The 13174-nt window shown below is 40.3% G+C and overlaps 1 protein-coding gene across 2 annotated transcripts in view; it reads left to right on the forward strand.

Annotated features, from left to right (window-relative positions):
* JAM3 (junctional adhesion molecule 3) overlaps positions 1-13174 on the forward strand; it is a 104693-nt gene that overhangs the window by 33142 nt on the left and 58377 nt on the right. The gene's annotated exons all lie outside the window — the stretch shown is intronic.

The following is a 13174-nucleotide window of genomic DNA, read 5'->3' on the forward strand; positions in this document are numbered from 1 at the left end:
CTGGGCGGTGGGCTCATCCCCGGGGTGGGCTCCTCCCGGGTGGGGTCCTGTGCTGGGCGCTGGGCTCATCCCCGGGGTGGGCTCCTGTGCTGGGCAGTGGGCTCATCCCCGGGGTGGGCTCCTCCTGGGCGGTGGGCACGGCCCTCTGGAGGGAGCGCAGCAGCTGCGGCGTGGGTGCTGGAACTTGCTGGAAGACCCTGCGCAGCATTGGTGTGCCCTCGGGAAGGGACCGTGAGCGGGGCGGTGGGGGGGAGGGGAGGGACGTAGCCGAGGACCAGCGAGGCACAGCTCCGAGGCCTGGCGTGCTGCTTGATCACAGCCCTCTGGGGATCTGCAGTTCATTTGACTCGACACAAACAAAGGAACTGCTTTTTCTTTTGCAGAAATAAAATGTCTGGGTATCAATCCAGTACCTTTTTTTGTCTCTGGCCTGGCCCAGGAGACCACGCAGACCCTTATCCAGAAATAGCATTCAGGCCATTTGATCAAGACACCCTGAAAAACTTGAGAGTTTTGTCCATTTTCTTTCCCTCTGTTTGGAATTCTCATTAGATCCACATTTCCCTGGACAGTTGTACAGAGGACTAAAATAGCTTTCGTTTACGTAGTGAGCATGTACTATCTTCTAGGCACTTTGGAGACATTGTCTCGTTTACTCCTTTCAGCAACTCTATGAGGTAGGTTTCTTTAATCTATTTTCAGAGTCAAGTCTAGTCTGTTTTCCGAATAAGTAGTGAAGCCTCAACCTCGTACTTACCTAAAGCAGGACACCACACTCTAACCCCTGGTAGCCATCCGAAGGTAACCAAACCAGGACCTTTTAACGATCTTAGTCGTTTAGCTGATTTGCCACTGTCATCCCATGATGTTTTCCAAAATATACAAGTTAAAACACGGAGGGATTGTTCGGGAGTGAAGGTGGCCAGATTTAGGAAAACAAAGCATTCCTGTGTTTGGTGCTTTATGCTAATAGGATGCTCGTGATGGGCTCTGTGACAAAAGATGAGTTTTAGCTTATGGATGATATACAGTAAGGCAAAGTCTATATACTTTGCCTGAAAGTGTTTCCCAAAACCAAATGCAGTTGGGAGATAAGTGATCAAAGGCTAGCCAGGGGACAAGGGTGTCAGGAATGTCCAGCACCCGCTGTGTTAGTCACACTGACACTGTCCTATTCACAGCCTGGAACAACTCCCTATTGTTGAAAAGATCTGTTCACATGAAAGTTTGCAGTTTTTATTGCAGAAGCATTTGGCAGTTTAGCTCAGGAATGAGTTTCAACTTGGTAGTTTGTTAATAAAACTGGAAAATGTGAAGAGCTTCACATACTCTTAACCTCTAATTTCCTTCTCCTAAGGGACTAGGTCTGTGGCTTTTTTGCTGGTAGGGGCCGGGATTTACATGCGGACTGTAGGAAGAAGAATCAAATTTTGCAAACTGGTACTAATGACAAAGAATAAAGGTGATAGGATGTATTAATTACTTTGAAGGTACGTAGTTATCTTTTTTTTAGTAGGGAGCTCTTTTCTCATTATTTGGTTTATGCTTTAAGCATATCCTAAAACTTTTCTTCCAGAACTCATGACATCTGTGTCTTTTTATTTTTTATTATTATTCTCAATTGCTATTACTATTTATTTCTTCTTAAAAATTTTGGTTCTTGATATAATGGCAAACATTTCTTTTGTGGTTACCTTTTCCCAAGCTCTGTTACAAGAATTTAATATGTACTAATTTATTTAATCTTGATAACTCTAAAAGTTGTTGCTATTATTATGCCCTTTTTGTGGATAAAGAAACAGAAGTATAGACAGATTCAGAAACTTGTCCAGGGTGATATCCTGTGCGTTTTAAATTTGAAATCTTTCATTATTTGTGTTAATCCAATTTTTAGTTATTTGTGTTATTCCATTTGACAGTGGAATTCTTTTTGTGGATCAGTTTAAACAAATTGTTAAGTGTTTAGCACTATGTGGTTTGTACATAAAATATTCCTTTGTTGACTCATGACAGGTGCAGTTCAGCTTTACAGATGTTATGCCACATGTCTTTTTTGAATGATTGTGTACTAATTAGTGTTAGGTTTCCAAATCTTTGACATCCTAGAGAGAAGTGTTTCATTTAGAATTAAAACAGTAACAGTTTGCATTCTTGGGATAAGACAGTTGTGTGCTGAAGCATATCAAAATCTGAAAATCAAAATTTCCAGGAAATTTTTGAAAAAATATTTAATTCTTTGCCAGATGCAGTAGCCCATGCCTGTAATCCTGGCACTTTGGGAGGCCAAGGCAGGTGGATCACGAGGTCAAGAGATCAAGACCATCCTCGCCAACATGGTGAAACCCCATCTCTACTAAAAATACAGAAATTAGCTGGGTGTGGTAGCACATGCCTGTAGTCCCAGCTACTCAGGAGGTTGAGGCAGGAGAATCACTTGAACCTGGAGGCGGAGGTTGCAGTGAGCCAAGATTGTGCCACTGTACTCCAGCCTGGTGACAGAGCGAGACTCTGTCTCAAAAAAAAAAAAAAGTTTGATTCTTTATTTTCATTTGTTTGGACTCCAGTAACGTTTTTTAGAATGGCATATTCTTTTATCCTGTTCTAATTCTTAATTCTTTGGCAGATAATTGTTGTCAGACTTGTGTGTATGGTTTAAGAAAAACAAAGAACACCTGTCTTGAAAGCATGCAGTACTATCAGCTGCCTATTCCCACATGACTTGTTGATGAGCATTTGTTCTTAAGTGCTTCAGGCTAAGGAGACTGAATGGATAAGTACTAGAAATACTTAATCATAAGTAATTGCAGTATTACATCCAGGCAGAATTATTATCCACACAGCCCCTGAGCTCTATGGAACTTGTTCGTAAGGGAACTCCATAGGCTAGGTTTAAATCAATTCCTTTGAAAGCAACCAGAATTTCATCAAGTGTAAGATGGCCACATAATGTAACAGAAACGCAGCTATGGATTTAGTACATTCAGCAATTGGCTGTTAGAGATAAGATATTAGCAAATTCCTTCTCCATAAATTCTTTGAATTTTTTAAAAGCACAAATGTAATAAAGGAAAATATGTGTGAAGGAAGTTAGGATGTATAAAGTCTGATGAACAACATCTTAGTGATAAAGTTGGATTTTTGTTTGTTTGTTTTTGGACACAGAGTCTCCAGTGCAGTGGCATGATCTCAGCTCATTGCAAAGCACCTCCCAGGTTCAAGCAATTCTTCTGCCTCAGCCTCCCAAGTAGCTGAGATTACAGACAAGTGCCACTGCACCTGGCTAATTTTCGTATTATTTTTAGTAGACACGGGGTTTCACCATGTTGGCCAGGCTGGTCTTGAACCCCTAACCTCAGGTTATCTGCCTGTCTTGGCCTCCCAAAGTGCTGGGATTACCGGCGTGAGCCACCACACCTGGCTGGATTGTCTTTTAAGATATGTTTATAGTCGGCGGGGCGCGGTGGCTCACACCTGTAATCCCAGCACTTTGGGAGGTCCAAGGCGGGTCGATCATAAGATCAGGAGATAGACAACATCTTGGCCAACATGGTGAAACCCTGTCTCTATTAAAAATACAAAAATTAGCCAAGTTTGGTGGTGTGCGCCTGTAGTCCCAGCTACACTGGAGGCTGAGGCAGGAGCCAAGATCGCGCCACTGCACTCCAGCCTGGATGACAACAGTGAAATTCCGTCTCAAACACACACACACACACACACGTACACACACAGACACACAAACGTTTATAGTCAGGTGGTATGAATGGTTACACTGTTAGAGTTGAATGCAAATTTCAGATCTTTGTATGTAACCTCAGAATTCTAGTAGTATATGCAAATAGCTTCACTGCAGTATAAAGAGATCCTCAAAGAAAGTTTTGGTAAGCACATTCTTTTACACCTAGTTTAGCAAGGACAGTATCCACTGTGGTACTTTATATGGAGAGCTAAAGCCTTGATTGACTGTCTCTTTGCTTCTTGGCATGGCACACAGAAAGCTTCCTGAGAGTTAGCCCTTGTTTATGATGTCTCAGGAATGCTGTAGTATTTTGTGTTGGTGTGTTTCTTTTGGTTTTAAGTAGTATCTGTTATGTGTTGTATTACATTTCCCATGAGTAGTTAATACAGCAGAGGTTTCAGTGCTGTTTGTATAAAAACATCAAACTCATAGAGTTAGGACTATATGAACATTTTTCCTTATGTCATCTTTCATTTGCAGAGTATCCGAAGGTTTCTATGGTTCAGTCTTCTTCCTGAAAATTATTGCCAAAATCAAATTCTGCCATTTTCGTGCTATCTGCTATGTTTGACAACCTCAGCTCACAGTGATCCTTCCTATCTCTAAATAAGCTTAGATCGTAGTCTTTAGTTCAATTTAGTACAACAGTTATTTATTGAGTATCTATGATATGCCAGGCACTGTTTCATGTGCTAGGGTTGCAAAATGAATAAAACATCCCCAGCCCTTAAAGAGCCAGGGTAACTGACTCCAATTTATATTGGGCTTTAGTTGTTGGGTGTGAGTGCATTGTATCTTCTCAATGATATAAAAAAATATTTGTTGGAGGCTGGATTGGTGGCTCATACCTGTAATCCCAGCACTTTGGGAGGCTGAGGCAGGCGGATCACAAGGTCGGGAGTTCGAGACCAGCCTGACCAACATGGTGAAATTCTGTCTCTACTAAAAGTACAAAAAAATTGGCTGGGCATGGTGACATGCACCTGTAATCCCAGCTACTCAGGAGGCTAAGGCAGGAGAATCGCATGAACCCGAGAAGCAGAAGTTGTTGTGAGCCAAGATGGTGCCATTGCACTTCAGCCTAGGCCACAGAGGGAGACTCCATCTTTAAAAAAATATTTGTTGGGAATGGAGGCTGAATTTAATTTTTCTAATGTCTTTCCAGAGGTGATTTTAGTAAATATTGAATTTGTCTCTCTTTGTCACTTGAAAGTGAGTTAACATTTCTTAAACACTCTCTGTGTCTAGGCATTTTAAAAAAATGTCTTATTTCTAGTGGCCTTAGGAACTTCTAGAAAAGTCTCAGGTTTTACTACAGTAGTTATTGTGAAAGAAAAAGAATGGTAAGAATTTACTGACTTGGTTTAATTTCATAATCTTTCTGCGATCAACTTTTGTGCAGTTACAAAGTTGAGAAGGAGAAAAAGATTGAAGAAATGCCTATATCATTTAATTGACACAAGCTGCAGGTATATTAGTATATACTATATGATTGCAGTTACACAAAACATTTATGCATGGGTGAAGAAACAGGATGAAAATGAACCAGAATGTTGATAGGGGCTGTTTCTGAATGGAAGTGTTATAGCAAATTATTTTCTACTTTTTTGTTGTTTTTTTCCTGGTTGATTCCTTTATTCCCTTGTCTGTTTTCCAAATGACCTTTAATTGAGGATATTTTTTGTGTAATGAAAAAAATTGCGTCTTGGTTTGGCGTCCAGTAGATACAATAGTGGAATTTTAAATTTGGCACTAGTAATGGGAAAATATAATTTGTTAGCTTAATGTGATAGCATGTGGATTGTGCCTTTTTCTAGCTTCTTAGTATCAGCCACATTGGATGAAGGAGGGTCTGACTGGAAGTTCAGTTGCTTGATCATGTATTCTTTGTGACATGAGAGATTTGGGAGATTAGTTGTCACTGACTTTTGGGTGTGGGAGTCAGCTGTGGCATCCTCAGCAAATGGTGAGCTGAAAAACTGAAAGAGAGCTGTTGGGATTACCCGCCTCCCCCCTTCTTTTTGAACACACAGACAAAATAATCTGAGTAATGGCCTCGGTTCACCTGCTCAGTCAGCCAGAATTTATTGAGCCCCTACTCTGTGGCAGCCCCTGGAAGATCTCTGTTTTCTTCCTCTTGGGTGATAAAAATACAGGGCAAAATTGACTTCTGTTGAAACTAGACTCTGAAAGATGTTTTCTGAAGCACACTGTCAGCTCATGTGCCCCATCACTTCTTCCTGCCCAACATGGACTTCCTTCCTTGTTGGATGTCTTTCTCTAAGGAAAATATTTAAGGCCTTTGGAATGAAGTGCAGCTGTGTGGAAGCTTAGAGACAATGCAGCATATCCTAAGACAGCTGCTTTTTTTTTTTTTTTTTGGCATGTTTTTCCTTCAAAGCATCTCTGCCAGGGTACTGAAACTTAATCATCCAATCCATATTTATTTAATAGTCCCCATTTTTATGGCAGTAAAGCCTTCCACGGGCAAAACAGGAGAACTTAAGATAATGTTTTCCATTGACTAGAGGGAACATATAGTTTAGTTAAATAACAGAGCAGCATTTGGGTAAATATCCTATGGGTTTAGAAGTAAGAGCACTTACTTTGAGCTGTCCTGGTAGAGGAGAATTTCAAGAGCCAGCTGGACTTGTACAGATAATTTACTGACTTAAGTATAGATTTGGAGGGACAGGGGTGTTGATAGAAAAGTGGAGGAAATAATGTGGCAAAGGCATGGACTTGGGAATGTATTTTGGGATGAGTGAGTTGTTATAATGATAAGTAATAACACCTGCCAATTACTGAAAACTATGTGCTGACCACTGTGGCTTATTGCTCTACCTGTGGTCTTAGTGAGCTTGGGCTTCTGTAACGGAATACCACAAACAGGGTGACATAAGTAAGATATTTATTTCTCACAGTTCTGAAGCCTGGGATATCCAAGATGAAGTGCCTACAGATTGGGTTCCTGATGAGGTTCCCATTCCTGGCTTGCAGACCTCTGTGTTCTCACATGGTGGAGAAAAAAATTGCTCTGGAGTCTCTTATAAGGGCACTAAGCCCGTGATGGAGTTTTCATCTTCATGATCTCATTTAACCCAATTACCTACCAAAGGCACTGCCTCCTAATGCCATCACATTAGGGTTACTGTTTCATCATATGAAGTTTGGGTGGACACATACATTCAGTCCATAGCATCTGAGCTATCGTAATTGGTCTCAGCAGTTTTAGAGGTTTCATTTTACAGATACTGAGTCTTAGACTTGGGCAGGCTAATTACCTGGCCCAAGGTCACAGCTAGTAAATTAAGGAGCCGGATTGTCATTGAAGAGAACATTGGCAAGTAACAACATTGTAAAGCACTTTAAATGCCCAGCCAAGAAATTTGGACTTTATTACGTAGGGTCTAGAAACCCATCTGGCAGTTTCAAGCAGAAAAGTAATATGATCAGAATGGTCTTAGGAATGTTAGAGAAGAAAATTGGAGAGGAAGGTCAGTTAGGGAGCTGTTCGAATAGTTCAAGGGAACTTCCTTCAGTGTAGGTCTCTTGATGTTGAACTAGTTTGTGTTTATATCTGAAAATATGCCTACTTTAATTTTGTTCTTGAAATACATAGATTTGCTAGATACATAATTTTAGGTTCACAGTTATTTTGTTTTAGCGCTTGGACCATATATGCTTTCCAGTTTCCATTTATTACTATTGTGAAGTTTGTGGTCAGTCATATCTTCAATCTTTTCTAGGTTGCCTGTCTTCTTTCCATCTACTTTAAAGATGCTTTCTCTGTCTTTGGCATTCTAAAACATTATAAGGGTGACTTTCTTTTCCTTTTCTTTCTTATTGTTTTTTCAGACAGGGTCTCACTCTGTTGCCCAGGCTGGAGTGCAGTGGTGCATCACGGCCAACTGCAGCCTTGACCTCCTGGGCTCAAGCCATCCTCCTGCCTCAACCTCCCAAGTAGCCAGGACTGCAGATGGATACCACCTTACCTGGCTAATTTTTTAAACATTATTAGTAGAGACAAGGTTTTACTGTGTTCCCCAGGCTGATCTAGAACTCCTGAGTACAAGGGACCCTACTGCCTTGGCCTACCAAAGTGCTGAAATTATAGGCATGCACCACCATGCTCTGCCTGAATTTCTTTTCAGTTATTCTACTTGTTATATGTTGTGCTTTGTGTACCTGTGAATTTCTTTCTTTCTTGAGAATTCTCAGTTATTATTCATTCAGATATAACCTGGCTTCTATCTGCTTAATTTTTTTTCTGTGACTGTGATCAAACATATTTTGTCATTCTGTCCTCTAGTACTGTTAACCTTTTTTGTCATTTTTAATGTTTTTGTCTGTCTGTGCTATTCTGGGTTCTTTATTCATTTTTGTCTTACAACGAACTACATCTACTTCCAACCATATCTAACTTATTTAAGCAGTGCACAGAGTTTTTTCACAATTATATTATTCATTTCTAAAATTGTACCTGGTTCTTTTTATAATCTGGTCTTTTGTTGCTTACTTAGTTTTTTTAACGCCTTTTTTTTTTTTTTTTTTTTATATTTTTTTTGAGACAGAGTTTCACTCTTGTTGCAGAGGCTGGAATGCAATAGTACGATCTCAGCCCCTGGCCACTTCTGCCTCCCAGGTTCAAGCGATTTTCTTGCCTCAGCCTCCCCAGTAGCTGGGATTACAGGCATGTGCCACCACGCCTGGCTAATTTAGTATTTTCAGTAGGGACGGGGTTTCTCCCTGTTGGTCAGGCTGGTCTTGAACTCATGACCTCAGGTGATCCACCCGCCTCAGTGCTGGGATTATAGGCATGAGACACCGCACCCAGCTTACTCCTTTTCAAAAATTTAAAACATTTTGGGCGTGAGATACTGCATGCAGCTTACACCTTTTCAAATTTTTAAAACATTGTGGGCTGGGTGTGGTGGCTCATGACTGTAATCCCAGTACTTTGGGAGGCCAAGGCGGGCAGATCACCTGAGGTCGGGAGTTTGAGACCAGCCTGAGCAACATGGAGAAACCTCATCTATACTAAAAGTACAAAATTAGCTGGGTGTGGTGGCATATTCCTGTAATCCCAGCTACTTGGGAGACTGAGGCAGGAGAATCGCTTGAACCTGGGAGGTGAAGGTTGCTGTGAGCAGAGATGGCGCCATTGCACTCCAGCCTGGGCAACAGGAGTGAAACTTCGTCTCAAAAAAAAAAAAAAAAAAATTGTGTGCACAGCTGTTTTATATTCCATATATGATATTTCAAATCTCTGAAGTTCTTGGGGATCTAAATCTGTTGTTTGGTACTTCTTATGACTTGTACATATGGTGGTTTGTTTCTTTGCTTGTATTATAAATGGATATTTGGTTGATATTAATCTATGAAAACCTAGTCCTACCCAAGGATACTTTCTCTTTTGTTTTTCTATTGGTGTGCACCACCACACCTGGGGAACTATTTTTTATTTTTATTTATTTAATTTTTTAGAGATGGGGTCTCACTCTGTTGCCCATGGTGATCTAGAACTCTTGGTCTCAAGTGGTCCTTCTGCCTCAGCCTCCCAAATAGCTGAGTTTATAGACATGAGCCACTATACCCAGCCTCCAAGGAGATGCTTTAAAAAATTTTTTTAGTGTCAAAGATTTTATTGAATTTATTAATTAAGGAATTGATAAGATCTTATAAAGAAATCAAAAGAAAAATAAAAGCACCATATATATAGTCAGATAAACAGTACTAAAAGGAATGATATTTTTTTTATGTTTTTTTTCTTTTTTATAGCCCTTGACTTAATGCAATGAACTATAAATTGGTAAAAAAAAAAAAAAAAAAAAAAAAAAAAAAAAAAAAAAAAAAAAGTGTCACTATCCATTGGACGGTAATGAATTGCATTCAGCCACACATGATTTACATCTCTATGTATAAGAGTAGTTTGCATTACTCATAGTTTTCTACAACGTGTGGAGTTGTAAAATAGATCAAAGAGAATGGAAGGCATAGAGCCCTCATAGAATTGGATAACCTGGAAGAATGTACCAGACAGCCTATTTTTCTGTTGAAGATACTCAGTAATCTTCTTGTTTATTTCAAAGTCTCTCTTTCTCTTTTTTTTTTTTAGAGATTGGGGTCTCACTTTCTCATCCAGGCTGGAGTACGTGATGTAATCATGGCTCACTGAAGCCTCCAACTCCTGGGCTCAAGTGATTCACCCACCTCAGCCTCGCAAGTAGCTGAGACTACAGGTGTGCATCTCCACACCTGGGTAATTTTTGCATTTTTTGTAGAGATGACGTTTCACCATATTTCCCAGGCTGGTATTGAATTCCTGAGCTCAAGTGATCCACCTGCCCCAGCCTCCCAAAATGCTGGGATTACAGGTTTGAGGCACCCTAGACTGGCATTCAAAGCCTTTATTTTAAAACCTTTTTTTGAAAAAAATCTTTAGATTCAGGGTACATGTACAGGTTTGTTACAGAGTATATTGCGTGATGCTGAGGTTTGGGCTTCTAGTGATCCATCACCCAATAGGAAGTTTTTCAACCCTTGTCTCCCTTCCTCACCACTTTTGGAGTCCCCAGTGTCTTTTGTTCCCAGCTTTATGTCCACGTGTACCCACATGGGTACACATCTAACTCCCACTTATAAATGAAAACATGTGATACTTGGTTTTCTGTTTTCTGCATTAATTCACTTAGAATCATGGTCTCCAACTGCATCCAAGTTGCTGCAGAGGACATGGTTTTGTTCTTTATACCGGGTGGCATGGTAGTCCATGGTGTACATATATCACATTTGTTTTAATCCAGTCCACCGTTTGTGGGCATCTAGCATGATTCCATGTTTGTACTATTGTCAGTAGTGCTGTGATAAACATATGAGTACATGTGTCTTTTTGATAGAACAATTTATTTTCCTTTGGGTATATACCCAGTAATGGGATTCATGGATTGAATGGTAGTTCTGCTTTTAGTTATTTGAGAAATGTCCAAACTGCTTTTCACAGGGCCTGAACTAATTTACATTCCCACCGGCAGTGTATAAGCATTCCCCTTTCTTTGCATCTAACCAACATCTATTGCTTTTTTTTTTTTTTCCTTGTTTGAGATGGAGTCTTGCTCTGCTGCCCAGCCTGGAGTGCAGTGGTGTGATCTCGGCTCACTGCAACCTCTGCCCCCTGGTTTCAAGCAATTCTCCTGCCTCAGTCTCCCAGGTAGCTGGGATTATAGGCACCTCCCATCACACCTGGCTAATTTTTGTATTTTTAGTAGAGTCAGGGTTTTGCCTTGTTGGCCAGGTAGGTCTCAAGCTCTTGACTTCAGGTGATCTGCCTGCCTTGGCCTCCCAAAGTGCTGGGATTACAGACGTGAGCCACACCATGCCTGACCTGTTTTTTGATTCCTTAATAGCAATTCTGACTGGTGTGAGATGGCATCTCATTGTGGTTTAGATTTGCATCTCTCTGATGGTGAGTGATGTTGAGCATTTTTTTTTATGTTTCTTGGCCACATACATGTCTTTTGAGAAGTATATGTTTACATCTTTTGCCCACTTTTTAATGGGGTTGTTTGCTTTTTGTGTTTAAGTTCCTTATAGATTCTGGATATTAGTGTGTCAAGGATGCCTTTTCTTGAGAGTGCAGCCTTCCACTGAGTGGCAGGACAGCCTCTCTCTGGGATGACCAGCTCTTTCAGGATCCCTGGCATTACTTAAAAATCTCAGGCTCTGCTTTCCTCTTGCCTACCTTCCTGCTGGTCCAAGGGTTCAGTGTTGCCACTGAAATGTTAAAATGAGCCTTTGCCCTCAGTTTAACACTCTTCACCGAACTTTCTGTTCTGTGGTTTTAGCCTACGGCTATATTGGTTTGTCCTTTTAATGATTCCTCCACTTCCTTGTGAGAGATGCAGTAAAAATTATGATTTATGCAGGATCTAGTTGTTATAGCAGAATGGCTCTTCAGGGCATCTAATGAGCTACACTTCTGAAAATAGGAATTGCAACTATACTTCACCTATTCCCCCCTCATTAATGGAAGAGTCACATGCCCTTCTTTAAGTGTTCTTGTTATAAGGGTAATGTTTTTGTTTTCCTTTTTCGAATACAAAATTATAAATTTAAATATTTGCTATTTTTTTCATTGTCTACAACCCCAGGAAGTTCTGATAATCTTGACGGTTGGGGTTGTATGCCTTTCTTTAAGGATCACTGCTTTAAGGATAGGGCTCTGTTATTTAAAAAATATACCTAACCCTACAGCTGTAATCTCTTTCCTTGAATTTTTGCTATCTGAAAAGCAGACATCTATCACTAACTTAAAATTTCAGCAACTTAAAATTTGGAGAATTATAGCTATTCCACACTAGACAGCCACCTGAAACAACACCTGCATAGTCTACAGATATAGATGAAGACATTCAGAGACAAAGTACAAAGACAACTTGACTGAGCTTTCTAGCTGTTATCTGAGATTCCATTTTCCACAGGATGAAGTGCTGGTTTACTGAAAGGTGCAGTCCAATGTACTGTGTGGACAAAAACCACCCACTGCATCTCTGGAAGGCTGCATTATTTGCAGCCTTTCAGATAGTTTTCTGGGTGAAGAAAAGAGCACAGCATCGTGGGTGTTAGGCATTTTGGATTCATTTCCTAGCTTTGCATGTGATTCATTTTTTTGGACCTTGGGGAAGTAATATTGAATGTCATCCAAATCACTTGACAGTAGTTTAAACACCACCTCTCTCACACTACCACCAAAACATCCACATTTATTTCCCTTTCTTATTAGATAACCCACTTTAGCTATATGAGTCTTAGGTCCAAATGAGTGACTTTGTTGGCATATAATTTTTAACTGATTAATTGAATTAGTTCATACTTGTTAACTGTAATTTCATTTGAAGGTTTTGGAAATGTAGTCAACAGAAGTCTCTTCCTCTTCTGAAAGTTTAGGTGTGTTTTATAGCCAGGTAAACTTGTTTTGAAGCCCTACTCCATCCTGAGAGGTTGGAAAAATTTATCATTTAGACCCTTGTTTTTTTGTTTGGTTTTTTAGGTTTTTTGTTTGTTTGTTTGAGACAGAGTCTAGCTCTGTCACCCAGGCTGGAGTGCAACCTCTGCCTCCTGGGTTCTAAGGAGTCTCATGCTTTAGGCTCCCGAGTAGCTCAGATTACAGGCATGTGCCACTATGTCTGGCTAATTTTTATAATTTATTTTTAGTAGAGATGGTGTTTCACCATGTTGGTCAGGCTGGTCTTGAACTCCTGACCTCATGATCTGCCTGCCTCGGCCTCCCAAAGCGCTAGGATTACAGGCATGAGCCACTGTGCCCGGCCCTGTTTTGTTTTTTTTAAAGCTACAGCTTTACTTAGTAGATCTAGTGTTTCAAGAATTCCTATGTTTGTTTACCATGAAGAAAAAATGGATAGCCAGTTGGTTGGGTTG

Source organism: Cebus imitator, unplaced genomic scaffold (genome assembly GCF_001604975.1).
Source record: "Cebus imitator isolate Cc_AM_T3 unplaced genomic scaffold, Cebus_imitator-1.0 Scaffold405, whole genome shotgun sequence".
NCBI classification, from domain to species: domain Eukaryota; kingdom Metazoa; phylum Chordata; class Mammalia; order Primates; family Cebidae; genus Cebus; species Cebus imitator.